The 14,023-nt window shown below is 39.0% G+C and overlaps 1 protein-coding gene across 1 annotated transcript in view; it reads right to left on the reverse strand.

Annotated features, from left to right (window-relative positions):
* Nucleotides 1-14,023, reverse strand: part of SLC35F1 (solute carrier family 35 member F1) — a 222,983-nt gene that overhangs the window by 97,231 nt on the left and 111,729 nt on the right. The window lies entirely within an intron of this gene.

Consider the following 14,023-nt stretch of genomic DNA (forward strand, 5'->3'; position numbering starts at 1 on the left):
CTTGAAGCAATTTATGTTCTGAAAATGAAAACCAAGGTAGATAAGTGAACAGGAAGGGGGGGAAATAATTTGGAGGTGGCTGACTGATGAGCCCTCAATCACTATTGTTAAAAGGTTAGATACAGTAAAGGATGTTACTTAGAAAGTCTTTATAGTGATTGTATAGCACCCCCTGTAAATTGTGAAACGTATTTTTGTTTTTATCAAAACTCAATCAGCAGCTTCCTTTATGATCTTATTGACTTAACCATCTATAAATACAATACAGGATTTTTTCTTGCAGCTTCCCCCCCCCCCCCTTCCAGCTCTTAATTCCTACCATTTAGGGCATTTCATTATAGCAGTTCTATAATAGCCTGTTTGCTTAGTGTAAACCCCCCAGAGTTCAATGATATTTACTCCCAAATAACGGAAAAGAAGAAAAAAGTCAAGGTTATCTAGTTAACCCATGATGGCTATTCAACAGCTTTTCCTAACGCTGCCTGCTTTCATGCTGAGTAAGAGAACCATGGGTCAGACATAAAGTATGTTTTGCAGAGAATCTTAAGCAGGCATTGAACAGAAACATTGTGTACTTTGCCACAAAGAAGTCCATTTCTCAAGCAACAACGGAAGGAAGGGGATGGGATTTCTCTTTTCAAAATGGTGGTAGAGGAAACAAAATCACTTCCATCTTCATTCACAGAAAGCACAAGTGATGATCTCTCTCTCTCTCTCTCTCTCTCTCTCTCTCTCTCTCTCTCTCTCTCTCTCTCTCTCTCTCACACACACACACACACACACACACACACACACACACACACACACACACCCTGCTATACTGCCAAACCTTGCTATACTACAAGGGAGGTATTTATTTCTGGAAGAAACGAGGAAATGATGCAAATATGTACACTAAGTGTATATACTCCCCAGTAGCATTACTAAAGAGCTGCAGTTCATTCTAGTTGCCCAGGTAAAGCAAGCAGATACTGGTACCTATTTTGAGCAACAGTAATTTATACGAAGATGCTGGAGGTGGAAAACATAACTCCTTGAGAAGTCCCTCTTACTGAGAAAGGTGGAAGGAAAGAGAAAATTCCCAACAAGTTGGATAGACAATGGCAATGGGAGCATTGTTGGGGAATGTGAAGGACCAGATTAGGAACAGATCTTCTTGGACATCTATATGGTCACTAAGAGTTACCACTATTTTGATGGTACATAATGAATCAAACCAAATAAATCAAATAAATAAGTAAACTATGATGATTTACATATATGTATATAGGTGTGTGTGTGTGTATATACATACACACACACACACAAACACACACACATCAGAGGTAGGTTCTATTTACCTTTACTACTGGTTCGCAACGGGGCCACATGCATGCACATCATTTTGATGACGTCGGGGTTGGTGGGCGGAGCCTCCCGCCGGTTTTACTACCGGTTCTATAGAACGGTGTGAACCAGCGGCAACCCATCACTGATACATATATATATATATATATATATGTATATATGTATATAATATATATGTATGTATTCCTGTTTACTTCAGTTTAGGGTTCAAAAAGACATTTTAATTGCTCACTTTGTCTTTATATGGTCTGTCACTTGGAAGGTATTCAGGTGTCCTATATTTGGCAACAGTCTCCCAAGCTCCAAATCTTTCTCTGATTGTTGCCTGAAGAGAAATTTTGCAACCCAGATGTCTAGATACATTTTTTATTTTTCTTCAAGGGACCTTGTTCTTCCTGAATACCACCACCTTTGCAGCACTGGTCGAGCCACCATAGCAAGTTTGATAAGAGAGGAGAATTGTAACACTGAAGGTTTTTTTGGGTCTTAGCTCTCAAACAACATGGAGAGATTACAGGTATACAGCTAGGGCAGGAGTATCAAACTCGCGGCGTCTCGTGATGTATTGTGACTTTTCCCCCCTTCGCTAAACTGGGGTTGGGCACGGCCAGCGTGTGACGCATCCGGCCCATGGGCCATAAGTTTGACACCCCTGAGCAAGGATCTTCAAATCTGGTAACTTTAAGACTATGCTGTCTGGGGGAATTCTGGGAGTTGAAGTCCACAAGTCTTAAAGTTGCCAAGTTTGGAGACCCCTGAGCTAGAGTGTAAAGCTGGTGCTTTCCCCTTTGTTCCAATCAAAGGAGAGAATCATTTCTCTTCTGCCAGCAAATCTGTGGACAAAACCACAGTTTTCTGTGTGACTTTCATTCATGTGACCTTTTATAGGATACCAAAGGGAATGTCTTTACATTCAGTGTGTGGAAAACAAGGAAGATCACAACTGAGGGAAGCTAAAGACCTTAAAAGAATCCCATTAAGCTTCCTCTTTTTTTGTCAGTGCAGACAAAAGAATTATTTTCACAGGGTATTCTATGGGCCTCCACCACACAGAGAGTAAACTTGGCCTTCTAAGCAGCCGCCCTCCAAATATCTTTCTCCCAGACATAATAACTATGCGCCCAGAGACAGATAGAAGTTGTAATCCAAAATATCTGGAAGACATCATATTGCAGAAGGAAAAAAAAATAAATTAACTACACATCAGATGTCACCAGCCTTGATTTTATAACATGACCAACTCTGTTTCAGTATAACTTGGGTCTATCAACAAATAATGTATAAATGACTTCAAACATTCCTCCTTCAGGATAAGGGAGTTTAAAATTGGTGTTTCTTTCATTAATCCTCTTATTTATGTGCCAAAATCCAAGCTGTGGCTCTGTTGCTGAAGAACTACTTAAATCACATAGTTAGAATTTCCTTCAGCTGTGAAACCAGTTGCCTTGTGAAATGTCAGTTGGCTGAATTTCTGTCAAGTAACAAGGGCAAGGCTACAACTATTTCTGCCTGATATTTTAACAATCCTGTTCATGTTTGCATAGATGTCAGTCCCAAGGGCCCCTATGAACTTTCTCTCAGTAAATATGGGACAGCAGCCCAAGTCTCATTAGTTCAGATGTTCTGCTAGACTAACTCAGAACCACTTTTCCAAAAAAGTATTTCAATGATGTACCAGAAGCTTCACTCCCAGATCTTCAAAACCTAAGTTCAATTTCATTTCATTTCCATTTAATTAAGAGGAGTTAATTCCTCTCCAGTGATGCATTTAGCAATTTTCCTCTCACAAAATTATGATCTGATAATAACTTTGGAGAACTCTTACCCAAAACTTTTGGAGGACCTTAGATTATGTACCTCTAGGATTGACCAGTGTTCTTTTAAAAAATACAATTCCTTTTCCTTCATAGCTATCCTCACTTTTGAGAACACCCATTCTCAATGAGTATTTCATTAAATGAGTATTTCATTAAATGCAATTCATAATAAAACCACATCAGAGTTTTATACAAACCCGCCTTAGTGATTGTATAAGAAAAATCTAAGGTAGAGATGCTCATAAGCTCATAAAAGAAATCAAATGAGATGAGAAAGTTGCTACAGGATGCCCTCTGGAGGGCTCGGGACAGGGGTTGTTCCTCTGTCCTGGTCCTGTTAGATCTCTCAGTGGCTTTTGATACCATCGACCATGGGGGTTAGGAATAGGGGGCACCGTTTTGCGGTGGTTCTCCTCCTTCCTCTCCGACCGCTCGCAGTTCGTGTTGACAGGGGGGCAGAGGTCAACTTCGAGGCGCCTCGCATGGGGAGTGCTGCAAGGGTCAATCCTCTCGCCCCTTCTGTTCAACATTTATGTGAAGCCGCTGGATGAGATCATCTGTGGTTTTGGGGTGAGAGTCCACCTGTATGCTGATGATACTCAGCTGTACATCTCCACCCCAGACCACCCCAACGATGCCCTTGATGTGATGTCCCGCTGCCTGGAGGCCGTGCGGGTCTGGATGGGGAGAAATAGGCTCAGACTCAACCCCTCCAAGACTGAGTGGCTGTGGTTCCCGGCGTCACAATATAGTCAGCTGGTGCCATTGCTGACTATTGGGGGTGAGTCTTTGCCCCCCAAAGAGAGGACTCGCAATCTGGGCATCCTCCTGGACGCACGGCTGTCTTTAGAAGAACATATGATGGCCGTGGCCAGGGGGGCTTTCTATCAGGTTCGCCTGATTCGCCAGTTGCAGCCCTGTCTAGATCGCGACGCCTTGCACACGGTCACTCACACCCTTGTCACCTCCCGACTGGACTACTGTAATGGTCTCTACATGGGGCTCCCCTTGAAAAGCACCCAGAGGCTCCAACTGGTCCAGAATGTGGCCGCGCAGGTGGTTATGGGTGCAACTCGTTGTGCCCATGTGACACCCCTCCTGCGCGAGCTGCACTGGCTCCCAGTGGTCTTCCGGGTGCGATTCAAGGTGTTGGTTACATCTTTAAAGTGCTCCATGGCATTGGACCTGGGTACCTTCAAGACCGTCTTCTGCCACCAGTAGCCTCCCCTGGCCAGTCCGCTCCCACAGAGAGGGTCTCCTCAGGGTGCCGTCAGCCAAATTATGTCGGCTGGCGACACCCAGGGGGAGGGCCTTCTCTTGGGAGCTCCTGCCCTTTGGAATGAACTGCCCCCAGAAATGCGTAAGATCTCCGACCTCCGTGTATTTCGCTGTTCCCTGAATACCTTGTTGTTCGGCCAGGCCGAGCTATCAATATAAAGATTTTAATTGGTTTTAAATGTGGGATTTTAAATTTGGGGGTTTTATAATTGAGCCAATTATTTAATAATTTTAATTATTTTTAAATTTTGTCTGTCTTTGTGTTTTTAATCAGGCTGTACACTGCCCTGAGTCCTTCGGGAGAAGGGCGGTATAGAAATAAAATTATTATTATTATTATTATTATTATTATTATTATTATTATTATTATTATTATTATTTAATTTTTAGTGAGATTCACAGCCTTTGAGGCTGGTTAATAGCTCAGCAGCTCGAGTCCTAACCAAGGACCTAGGAACTGTTAAGGTATCGTCGGAGGATGTAAGTTGTTCCGAGTAAGGTGGTTTTTTGTAGAGTCAAAATGTTCAAGTCCGGCAAATTTAGAATTTCTAAATAGCGGGGTAGCCCTTTGGGTATTGCTCCAAGGGCTCCAATTACAATCGGGACAACACACGATTTCTTTTTCCACAGTCGCTCAACTTCAATTTGCAAATCCCGGTACTTTGTGATTTTTTCTTGCTGCTTATCTTCAATCCGTGCATCACCAGGTATTGCAATGTCAATGAACCATACTTTTTTCTTTTCAACTATTGTTATGTCAGGTGTGTTGTGGACCAAGTGCCTGTCAGTCTGAATCCTAAAGTCCCACAAGATCTTGAGTTTCTCATTCTCTAAAACTTTCTCAACCTGATGTTCCCAGTGGTTTTTGCTGTACTCAAATCCAAACTTCTGGCACAATTTCCAGTGAATGATCTTAGCAACACGGTCATGGCGTTGTAGGTAGTCAGTTTGTGAAATTTTGTTGCACCCACTGATCAGGTGGTCAACTGTCTCATCTTTCTCATTGCATAGGCGGCATTTGCTGTTGGTGGTAACATGTTGAATTTTTGCCTTCATGCAGTTTGTGGCTAGGGCTTGTTCTTGAGCTGCCAAAATAAAGTTTTCTGTTTCTTTTTTCAGTACTCCTGATCTTAACCAGTTCCAAGTTAGTTTCTGGTCAGCTTTGCCTTCAATACTTTTCAAGTATTGGCCATGCAGAGCTTTGTGTTTCCAATTTTCAGCTCGCTGCTCAATTACTTCTTTCTTATATTCTGCTTTTGTTTTAGTTGTCTTTAAAAGGCCTCCTTTATTTACTTCCTTAATCATTGGTTCTTCACTTTTCTGGATGTAATCATTCAAGCTGCATTTTTCTTCTTCCACAGTCTGCTTTACTTGTAGGAGTCCTCGACCACCCTCTGCTCTTGCTAAATATAATCGGTCAACATCACTTTTAGGGTACAAGGCATGATTCATTGTCATGAACATTGTCATTGTTCCTTGTTTTTCTGTCCAAATTGTCTAACTCCATCTGGGTCCAGTCAATTATTCCTGCAGAGTATCTAATCACAGGTATAGCCCAGGTATTTATGGCTTTTATGATGTTTCCTCCACCCAATTTGGACATTAATATCTTACGAATTCGCCGAATATACTTGGCTGAAATTAATTCCTTGACTTTATTATGCATTAAGTCAGAGGCTTCTAAAATCCCCAAGTACTTGTAGCCTTCTTCTGATTTTACTGCCTTTATCATTTCTTCATTCTCTAGTTCTATTCCATCCTCTTCTATGATCTTGCCTGCTTTGGTTGCTATTGTTGCACATTTGTCAATTCCAAACTGCATACCGATGTCTTGGCTGAATTCTTTTGTGTTTTCAATTAATAAATTCAGTTCAGCTTTTGTTTTACCAAACAGCTTCAAATCATCCATGTACATCAAGTGCGAGATTTTCAGTCCTTTCTTTGCAAGTTCGTATCCACAGTTCATCTTCTTCAAAATTCTTCAAAAAAAAAAAAAAGAAGAGCCCTGGTGGCGCAGCAGACTAAAGCACTGTTATTAACACCAGCTGCCTGCAATTACTGCACGTTCGAATCTTGCCAGGCTCAAGGTTGACTCAGCCTTCCATCCTTTCTAAGGTGGGTAAATTGAGGACCCAGTTTGTGGGGGCAATAAGCTGACTTTGTATAAAATATACAAAAGTATGAAGGCTATTGCTTAACGCATTGTAAGCCGCCCTGAGTCTCCGGAGAAGGGCGGCATATAAATCAAATTAAAAAAAAAAAAAGATTGTCAATGGTAGCATTGAGAATATAAAAAGTAGGGGTGAAAGGAAATCTCCCTGGAAAATGCCTCGTTTAATTTCAACTTCATTAAAGTTGAAGTGACATTATTATTATTGTTATTGTTATTGTTATTATGTTAACCACAATGGCCAATACAAAGCCAAATGTGGCACTAGCTGTTTGGGGTCTTTGCTCTTATAAACTTCATTTTTATTGAACTGCTTACATAATTTATGTTTTTAATTTGTAGTAAATGAGCACAGTACAACAGTGTTCTTACTGAACATTCCATTTCAACTGAAAAGGAATATTATTTATTTATACAGCTACCCATTTCACTCTCATGACTTTGGGCAGAAAACAGTATATTAACACTGAGTCAAATATAACAATAAACAACAGCAACAAAACCATCCAAACAATACAACGTGCCAAAAGAAGAGTGCTCTCAAAACATTCTATCTCCTTCAACCACGCAGGTCAACTTCATCTAATATCCTGGTCTCAGCACCTTTGGGAAGAGCCATTTTTCAAGACTTTCCAAAAAGCTAACAAGGTCACGGCTATTAGCATCTCAGGAGAAATCCTGTGCCAGAGGGCAAGTGCTGTGACATGGAAGACACATCTCCTGGGCCCCATTAGATGACACTGATCAGATCATTAGAACGACCCTGGAACAGTCTGATGGATCTAGTGGCACGAGCAAAGAAGAGACAATTGGAGGTAGGTCGGCCCACAGATAACATGGCCTTTTGTCATGTAGGGCTATATTAGTGATCACTGGCACTTCAAATTGTACCCAGAAGCCCTCTGGGAGCCATTGCAACTCATAAAGCAGTGGGATTACATGGAAGTTTCACTTTTCATGTGAAACATATCTTAAATTTAATTCTAATAAGGAGGAGGGGATCAGCTTATTTATATCATTTCTATGAGAAAAGAAAATTTGTACAATCTAAATCTATCTTTTATTTCATAGTACATAAGAAACATCTGTTTTCTAAAGATTTGGATGGCAAATGCATACTTTAAAAAATCAAACTGTGAAGGATTATGCACACCCTTTCTGTAAAAATGTGTTTATTGCATACAAAGTGTCTGGCAAAATAAAATGAAATCCTAATGAAAACTTAAAATGGATTATTCATTTTTGAAAACTAGGTGGTCGGTCTGAATGTCTCTTCTTTTTAAAAAAATGTTGGTAGAGAGATGGAGGATACATTGATAAATAAATATTTCTCATAAATAAATCACTGCCCCAGCAGCCACCAAAATCATACAGTTACTTAAAAATGTATTCTAATTTATTACAATTATTTCTATACCTCCCAGTTTAAATAACTCCTGTACGATAACAAACATAAAAACCAAATACCTAATTTTTCTTATAGAAATGGTCTTATCTTATAGAAATGATATAAATATACTGATCACCTCCTCCTTATTAAATTGAAATCTAAGACATATTTTACATGATACACTTTATGACCTACAATGGCTCCCAATGGGCTTCTGGGTACAATTTGACATGCCATGATCACTTACATAGCCCAACATGGCTGTCCAATCCAAGGTCTTACACATCAATCAATATCCAAAAGTCAATAGAACTATCTTGTGAAAGCCAGTTTGGTGTATTAGTTAAAGCCCTGGGCTAGAAACTGGGAGACCATGAGTTCTAGTCCTGCCCTAGGCACAAGCAAGCTGGATAACCTTGGGACAGTTACTCTCTCTTATCTCAGGAAGTAGGTAATAGCAAACCACCCCTGAAAAATCTTGCCAAGAAAACTGCAAAGATTTGTCCAGGCAGTCTCTGTTAATCAGATGCTATCTTATACAAGACTGATATAAAGGATGCCATACATATCTCTGGAGTCCTGCTCCATAGCATAGGAACCTTTGCTGCAGGCCCATGCTCCACTGATTCTTCTCTTAAGAATGGAACCTCATCATTCCATCTCTGGGCAGCACCTACCAGGAGAAGATGGTTCTGAGTCAAGGCGCAGGTAGCTTTACCTTCTGACTTGGATTCAGAAGGCTATCGGTAACCAAGGAGAATACCAGTTTTCCAACCTGGTGCTCTCCAAATTTGCTAAGACTAAAATTCCTCAAATGACATGTAGGCTAAAATAAAAGACAAAGACAAAGACAAATAAGGAAAGGAAATATACAACCAAAAAAAGACAAATTGGGGTGGGAGACAATGTATGCAAGGCTCAAATTCTCCCCAGATAAACTCCAGAGTGACAAGTCAGCAGATGTTGCAACTTGTAGGATCTTTCCTACAGGTGTGTTCTGTCTGATATTTGGGACGCAATTATGATTTGTAGTCCTTTTCATTTGTTACTCAAACTGCATCCTTCATAACATGAGTCTTAATTGGCTCTCCTCCCAAGAAATAACAGTAGATTCCTTCAGGCAGTTTTGTCCTGATGTAGCCCTTTGTATGTGACTGCCTTCCATATAAACTGAATATCTTCAAGTTTTTGTTTTTTCTGCAGATACTACTTGAATGACAATTAGTGTGAAGGGATTAGCCTTAGGAGTCCCCCCGACAAACATTCCCATTTTAAAAAGAACTAAAAATCTTACAGGGTTTATTTTACTTTGTCATATTTCAACATTTACAATGATTTCTGCTTTGTTCAGACAATTAACTTGTACTGATTATACTGCCCTGTTCTTATTCTCATTATTCAGTTTAAATTTCCCTTTCCTTTGTTGCAGGAAATGGAGATATGAAGGGAAAATATTTTTTTTTTGATTTCTTGGATTTGTGGTTAAAACAAAATTACAGTCGTATATGTTCTTATTAGATGTAATTACATCTAATGGCCCTCTATATCTTTTGAATCCATTCAATTGATCTAACTGTTTATACTGTTTTGTTATAGTTATGGAGTGATGCAAAACCTGTAGAACTCCTAGTCTGCAATAACAGCATTATTGTGTAAACTCAGAGTTGATTGGACAACAAAATGACACAATTTTGTGATGACACAAAGTTCTAACCTTCTCCTGAGCATTTAAGTTGCACATTATTAAGCTTTTCAATTTCACAAGAGATAATTTGAAATTGTTCTTTATCAAATGATACCTTAAAATGAAATGAAAGATTTATTCTCTCAATATGAATCACAAGCCAAACTTATAGCACTAAAATCTGTTTCAGGTTCTTCTATGTGTATATAACTTTCTAAACAACATTTTGCTTAGTAGTTTTCAACGCTGAGAGATTCTGCAAGGCTGCCTTAATTTTATGAGGGTACTCTCAAAGCATAAAAACAGAAGTAGCAAATTTCTCCACCATCTTTTTCCAAAGTCCCCCAAGATGGAGTCAAGCATCATTGTTGTTTCTAGATATAGCAATTAGCACTTAGACTTATATACCAGCCCATAGTGCTAGTATACAACACTCTTTGAGTTTACAGTGTCAACATATGGTCTCAACAATCTGGGTCTTCATTTTACCAACCACAAAAGGATGGAAGGCCGAGTCAATCTTGAGCCGGTCAAGATCGAACTCCTGGCAATGGGCAGAGTTAGCTTGCAATATTGCATTCTAACCACTGCACCACCAGAAACATATGAGATTTACCATGAAATTCTAAGTTCATAGAAATGGGCATGGATTCTGATTAGCGTCTTTCATGCAGAACATAAACCTGTGGCCATTTCATGCCAAATCAAAGATCCCCCAAAAGATGTAACAAGAGAAGCAAGTGGAGGAAAGGATGGAAAAAGAGGGAAAGATTCTCATTCCTAAAGAAGAGTTATCCCATGTTTGGATTCCACATATGGGTTGGGAAATGAGAAACAAAATATTGCCTTTAGGTTCCATAATGAGAAAGAGAAACAATTATTTTTGTCTCTTCTACAATTTGAGCTCTTCAAGCTCAAATTCTTCACCTATAATCATAATTTAAAATAATAGCTTCGTAATACCAATTGGGAAGGGTACAAAAGTCATCACAAGCAGATGCTTTGAAAAATGCAAACAGTATGCTTTTAAAGACAGCTTTTTATGAGAACATCCCACAGGAATGGAGGCTTAAAAAAGACCTTGTGAAACAATACCAGGATTTTCCCTAGAGTTGTGACTTTTGTTAACCTTTGAAAGTTTGCTTCACACTCTGTGAAAAAGGTGTTAGCTAGATACCAAGAATATCTTCTTCTGACTCTAAAGATAGATCACTTTGACTTTCCACAGCTGCTTTTTCAGTGGCTCCAAGCAAAAATTAGGAGCCACAACGTGATGGGGATGTGATTTTCAATCTTCACGTAAAAATCTGCATCTTGAAAATGAGATTCTTTGGTGAAACAACCTGAAAATCAGATGGTTTTTTAAATTGAACCTGAGATTATTCAAATTTAACTGAATTAAAATTAAATAAAATGAACTAAATATTGATAAAATAGTTATTTTATAATTTTACCCTATAGCCCCATAAAATAGAGCCTGCAAACATGGTTGTTTTTATTTAGCTTAGCAGAGCAGCTATAGTGGCTTATTATTTGGCTAGAGGAAAGTCAGAATGCAATTCTCCTCAAGGCAAGGGTGAATTGATCACTGATAAGTAATCAATGGCAGAGTGGAGCAGGAGAAAATGCCTCACAACAAAAGGGAGGGTCACCAATTAGTATTGAATTAAATGTCTATGGAGATTCTCAGTCATCCAGGTCATGGTTGTCCCAAAGGTGCCTTTTTCAAGAGGCAACTGGACTTTCTGGTTTTTCTTTGAAGATGTTTCGCTTCTCATCCAAGAAGCTTCTTCAGCTCAGACTGGATGATGGGAAATGGAATGGAATATTGAATTAAACATACACTCTTAAATAGTTGCATAGAACTGAAACCTCAAAAATCTTTGGTAGATAAATGGCTTTTTTGTTGTCTTTTGAAGAACGCGTGAAACATTTTTTTTCCTTTTTTTATACAACTGTCTCTGGAAAGGAAATGATGCTGTTTCCTTACCAAGGACGTTGGTTGACTATTGCTTGTCACCTAGATATCTGACAGCAGACATACTAAAACTGGATGTCACTCTGGGATTTTTTCAAATGCCAGTAAGGGGGGGAAAAGGAAACAGTTGATTTCTCTGTAGTCCAAGAAGAACAGAGTTCTTTTTTTAAAAAATGAAAATAGATGAAAGTTTAGAGGATCACTCAAAAAGAAAAACACTTCTAGACAATAATGGAAGTGAAAACAGGATGAAGACAATTAAAGATAAATAAAAAGCAAAATGAAATTCAGTATTCTCATTTATCTCTAAGTATGAGCCAAAAGAGGACTCTTGATTTGATAAATATTATAAATTTGACGAAGTTATGCCATTTATATTGTGCATCAAACAAAACAGCAAACAGTAAAGATTATACTTCCATACTGTATGTGCAAATATGTCTACGTGGATAAATAGCATTCATTTGATCACGTATTGCTAAGCCATTGAGAGTTTGCTCCACACCTAATTTGGTTTGGAAATCTGCCAAAAAGTGATTTTCTGATAAAATGTATCTTTTCTTTAACCCACACTTGTTAACATATGAATAAGTAATGAGCAAAAAAACAAAAAACAAAAACAGAGATGAGGGTTTATTATCCCTTTCTTAGGTAAACAGCAACTGGAATGGTCTTTTGAGCTTGCAATGGTTCTTTCACTTGGTCTTTCCAGGCACTCACCATTTAACTTGGTGTGAATAGCAGCAAGGGTTTTCAAGAGATTTCCCTTCGTATAAAATCTTCTTCACTGTTTTGTGGCTTGGGAAAGAAGATGGGGGGAATGTTGGAGGGAAGAGTAGCAATAGCAATAGCACTTAGACTTATATACCGCTTCATAGTGCTTTACAGCCCTCTCTAAGTGGTTTGCAGAGTCAGCATATTGTCCCCAACAATCTGGGTCCTCATTTTACCCACCTCGGAAGGATGGAAGGTTGAGTCAACCTTGAGCCTGGTGAGATTCGATCTGCCAAACTGTTGGCAGCCGGTGATCAGCAGAAGTAGCCTGCACTCTAACCACTGCGCCACCATGGCTCAGTAGAGGTAAACTACTGCCTCAGCCCATTTTGTTGGAAGTAATAAATTGACAGAGACCTTTGTCCATCTTTGCACTTAGTCAACAAGCAAAATCCTTATTGCTAACTCTGTAGGTCCATCTCTGTGCCATATCAGTGGGATCTAGGTAGTGTAAGCTATATATCTCAATTGTAAAGGAGCATCTTTTAAATTAAGACCGATAAGATCTGACAGCTGTTTGTTATTCAATGTGAATTGCAAATTATTTTTGTAACAATTGTAATAATCTTTCCTATTGGTGTTATAGAGCCAGACAAAAGGAACAGAATGGAAACTAACATTAATTTATCCACTGGAAATTAACCAGAGTAAGAAAGGAAGCATTGATTGCTTATAGACAACACAGAGACGGAAGCATCTGCAAATTCTTGGAAGAAAAACATAAATAATTTACAGAAGCCAAATGCTAATCTGAGGATTTATATATTAAAAGGAATTCCAACAAATAGCAAGATAACATTTTGCTTATGCACTCCATTGTTCTTTCCTTGTGTTGTAGTAAAATCAGTTCCAGATAATCATGAATTACAGTGCTTTTTACCTTGGATTACATAAAAAGACTGGGAAATTCTGGGTAATTAAGTATTTGGACCAAGAGGTTAAGCAAGCTCTGCCAATAATATGGTTTTTTTTTTAGTATAGCTATTTCAAGCTTTTTAGCTCTCATCAGCTAGCCATACCCTTCTGGGTTTTTTCTTCTTCTCTATTTAATTATTTTTGCTTTCTGTCATGTACCATTTGGCAGCAAATTGGTAGCTATGAGGGCCCAGACCCACATTTTTGTAGGGCCACAGTTGGCTTGAGGTTCTGCACTCATGTGCATTTCTGCTCTTAGAAGAACCTAGGTTTTTATGCATCCTTCATTCTTACTTCCTGTTCTTCATATATGAGGAGGTGCTTTTGAGATTTGTGGGACATTTAATGGTAGTATGAAATATGACAAAGAAGGCTACAGAAGCTATGTGGATTAATATCAAGTAATGCTGTAATAATATTGCAAAGCCACAGTGATATAATCCTAAATCATAGTGGATAGAAAACTATTTAGATTTCTCTAAGAGACAGAAAACAGATTAAAGAGAGAGAGAGATAGACTAGATAGATAGATAGATAGGTAGATAGATAGATAGATAGATAGATAGATGATGGATGGATAAAGATGATAGACAAGAGAGAGAGAGGGAGGGAGAGAGAGGGGGAGGGAGGAGAGAGGGAAAGGGAGAGAGAGGGAGGAACAGAGAGGGAT

Source organism: Pituophis catenifer, unplaced genomic scaffold (genome assembly GCF_029215685.1).
Source record: "Pituophis catenifer annectens isolate HBS135680 unplaced genomic scaffold, rPitCat1.0.hap2 SCAF_1, whole genome shotgun sequence".
Lineage (NCBI taxonomy): Eukaryota > Metazoa > Chordata > Lepidosauria > Squamata > Colubridae > Pituophis > Pituophis catenifer.